Source organism: Theropithecus gelada, chromosome 2 (genome assembly GCF_003255815.1).
Source record: "Theropithecus gelada isolate Dixy chromosome 2, Tgel_1.0, whole genome shotgun sequence".
Taxonomy (NCBI): Eukaryota; Metazoa; Chordata; class Mammalia; order Primates; family Cercopithecidae; genus Theropithecus; species Theropithecus gelada.
In genome coordinates this window covers 192,970,144-192,974,477 of record NC_037669.1, presented here as the reverse complement: position 1 = coordinate 192,974,477, position 4,334 = coordinate 192,970,144, and positions in this window count along the sequence as shown.

The window sequence follows — 4,334 nt, the reverse complement described above, 5'->3', positions numbered from 1 at the left end:
TTTGTGGTTAATGTCATTTCATAGTTGCCATTATTTTTTCATTATTTGACTTGAATGTTAAGCCATTTATTTCATCTCCCTCATTCACATAAAGTGTAGATACGGATTCGATAAGACACCTAAAGAAAGTAAGATTTACCCAGTTAATATTTGAAATCATTGTTCAGTGATTAGGCATTTTCTGCCTTTTAGAATGATTTGACTGGAGAAAGAGTTTCAAAAATAGCAGATCTCTAAACCATAAAAAACTATTGTATAATGAACTTTTGTTTGTTTTTGGAAACAGGGTCTCACTCTGTTGCCTAGGCTGGTCTTGAACTCCTGGGCTCAAGCAATCTTCCTGCCTCAGCCTCCCAAGTAGCTGGGATTACAGGTGTATGCCACCATGCCCAGCTTTAACTTTTAAGTCCCCAAACTATGTAGATTGTCATATTATTATTATTATTATTATTATTATTAGTTGTTATTTTGAAGAAGCGAGTAGTTTGAAGAGATAGAAGGGGAGTGGTGTGTGTGTTTCTTTTTTGGAGACAGAGTCACGCAGGCTGGAGTGCACGACCTTGGCTCACTGCAACCTCTGCCTCCCGGGTTCCAGCGATTCTCCTGCCTCAGCCTCCTGAGTAGCTGGGATTACAGGCGCCCGGCACCACGCCCAGCTAATTTTTGTATTTTTAGTAGAGACGGGGTTTCACCATGTTGGCCAGGCTGGTCTCGAACTCCTGACCTTGTGATCCACCTGCCTAAGCCTCCCAAAGTGCTAGGATTACAGGTGTGAGCCACCGCGCCCAGCCCTAATCTTTGTATTTTTAGTAGAGGGGGTTTTGCCATGTTGGCCAGGCTGGTCTCGAACTCCTGGCCTCAAGCCATCCACCCACCTCGCCTCCCAAAGTGCCGGGATTACAGTCGTAAGCCACCATGCTGGGCCAGAAATTTAAGGAGTTTTAAAGGTTAGCATTGAAAAGATTACTTTCCAGAAATCGAAACCACCACAGTTCCACAGTTGGGACTGTGGTAGATAATCAGGACCACTTCGAAGCCTTTACTAGGGACAGGCCACACCCCGCCCAAATGCTGTCCTCAGAAACCTTCCTCCGTTTCTCTAGCTGAATGTAATCTCTCCTTGAAATTTCCCTAGTTTTATATATCTATAGTTGACTCATGCTGTATTTATTTATACCTTGTTTAAAATTATTTATTGATTATTTATTGGTGTCATATCGCCCCTAAACTGGGACAGGATCTCTGACGGACTCATCTTTGTACCCACAACACGTAAGCCCAATAGGCAGGTGCTCACATATTTGCTGAAGGAACAGAGAAAGAACTACGGAGAGAGACAAAAGCTCCTCTGAAGTTTTAGACTATAGAAGCAAAAATTACAGTAGCGAAAGATGAATGAGAAATTCTATGTTCTAGTCCCAGTGAAGCAGGAAGGAAAGGGGTGCAAACTTGAGGCTAGTAAGGAAGAAGTAATTACTGCGAATGCATTTAGCCATTCCCTCTACTCGAAAATACTGGTAAACTCTGATTTTTATATTTGTTTAGAATTTAAAATAGAGTTCTGTATCTTTATTTTTTTGGAATTCTGTTGTTTTGCCTTAGTTTCTTAATAAAAAGTTAAACATTAACCACCTGTGATTGCTTACATTTAAAGAAATTTGTTACACATTGGTCAGAAAGAAAAATTGGGGTGTGCCTTAATAGCCAAAGGTGGTGATGGAATTTACCTATAAATTCCATGGCTTTAATAATAGAATCCACATTCCCCATGTTTAGAATGGAATGTGGACAAGGAACAGTAATTCACTAGGGTCTTATTTCCCAATTGCTTCTACCGCCCCCCCACCCCACCCCGCTGCTCACATTTGTTGGATAATGCAGTTGTTCGCCAAGAATTAAAAGGGACAGGCATGCTGTTCCTGAACTGGCTGAATAAATGGCTCCTGTGATCCAAAAGCTTAAAAGAGAATCAGTTGATTATGTTGCTAAAAATTTGCCTAATATGTTAAAGTTCATACAAAGCATTTTAATTTTTTTTTTCTTTTTTTTTGAGACAAAGTCTTGCTCTGTTACCCAGGCTGGAAAGCAGTTGATGTGATCTCGGCTCACTGCAGCCTCCGCCTCAGGTGATCCGTGTGCCTCAGCCTCCTAAAGTACTGGGATTACAGACGTGAGCCACTGTGCCCGACCCAAAGCATTTAAATTTTGTAAAAGAAAAATAGGTGTAAATGTTGTATTTGCCTCTTTGTTTAGTGGAAAGAGACACCGGAGACAGCTTTACCAGTCTGTTGTCCTGATTTCTTTTTTGGATCCTCCCCCGAACTGTTTGCTTCTTATTTAATGTGTTCTCTAAAATACCATTGAGAGCAACATGTTCTCTAGTCTTCAGAATATAGTTTGCTGAAAGAAGTAGCCCTTTAAGATTTAAGATTGTGAATTCAGCTTTTGTATGTAGGATTTCATGATGAGTGGCTCAAGAAGTAGGAATCATTTAGGGAGTTTTAGGTCACCATGTTGATAGTGCTTAATTTCTGTTTCTTTTAAGGCAGGAAAACATTAAGAAAAGATCAGGGAGGTCAAGTCCTGTCTAGATATGATTTGGTACTTGTACACTGTATTATATTTCTGCCCCCTTTGCTCTAGAAATAAAATGGGGATAAAATCAAGTAATGGTTTTGAGGTCATAGCTCCCTTGAGAAAGTCTCCCTGAAATAATGTATTAAAATTCTAGTGTCTCAAGTTAGATTCATTAGAGGCGTATTGTAGTGGGAATAGACCAGATATCTTTCTTTCTTTAATGGAGCTAACTTGCTCGCTATTCCCAACCCATGTTTAAAGGGCATATTCATCTGTGCACCTCTGTTGGTCCTCCTCCCCTTTGAAGGAAAGGAGGCTTAAGGTTGGAATGAGAGTTGTCGATGACATCTCTAACCCCTCGATAGGCCAAAGAGTGGTGTAGTTGATGATCGAATTGCCCAGGGCAGCATGGACACTTTTATCACAAAAGACATGTTGGCAGTGAAGACGCTGCTCTGGGCAGAGACGTGGCAAAGCCCGGCGCAGGCCACCCTTCTGAGCACAGCCTACAGGAACTTCAGTGCTGATGGAGCCGTGGAGCTAACAGTGACTCCACAGGCCACTCTTGGTTTTATGTGGCCATAGCTGAGCTTCTGAAATTTTGAAGGATCTTCCTGCCCACCCAGCTACTAGTCATCCATTGGTAATGTAGAAAGAATGAAAAAGGCAGGAAAGATAATTTATGAAATTATTTTCTAACATCTATCATATACCAGGCTTTTACCAGGTACTAGAGATGGAAAGATGAGAAGGAAAAAACGAAGTTGCTGACAAGCTTCTGTGAAAGCAAAAGTGGAAACAGACTCTGCCGGGAAACTGGGATAACGGCTTTAACGAAATTACAGGTGAGGTCCAGGGTGGCGTAGAGAGGGAGCAGTTAACCTGGGGCGATGTTTAAGCTGAGCTTAGAAGATAAGTAGGTGGGAGCCAATGAAGATAAATCCACTGTTCCTGGCAAGTGGAAGAGGATGTGCTATGATACAGAGGCACAGGTAGGTCCGCTATGTCTGGAACCATGCTGGACAAGAGGTGGGGGAGGGCATGAAACAAGGAAATTGTGTCTGGATTATAATTGCCATACTAAATAGTTTGGGTTTTGTCTGTTTTTTCATGGGGAAGCCATTCAAAGGTTTTCAGCAAGGGCATGATTAACTACAAAAAGCAATATCTGAAAGGTGGGAGTCAGGAGATCTAGGCAGAAAATGATGAGAACCTAAACTAAGGTGACTAAAGATGGAGGTGGAATGTATTTAAGATAATTCAGGAGGACATTTGGACACCATTTGTATGTCAAGAGTGAGACACTTTGGTGCAGACATTTGAGAGAATAATGGTACTGTTACTAAGAAACGGCACTGAGAAGGAGTGAGCTGAGATCGCGCCACTGCACTCCAGCCTGGGCAACAGAGCGAGACTCTGTCTCAAAAAAAAACAACAAAAACAAACAGATTGGGAGGTGAGGGGCCGGGCGTGGTGGCTCATGCCTGTAATCCCAACACTTTGGGAGGCTGAGGTGGGCAGATCACCTGAGGCCAGGAGTTCGAGACCAGCCTGGCCAACATGGTGAAACCCCGCGTCTACTAAAAATACAAAAATTAGCCGGTTGTGGTGGCAGGTGCCTGTAATCCCAGCTACTTGGGAGGCTGAGGCAGGAGGATCACTTGAGCCTGCGAGGCGGATGTTGCAGTGAGCCGAAATTGCACCACTGCACTCCAGCCTGGGTGACAGAGTGAGACTTTTTTTTTTTTTTTTTTTTT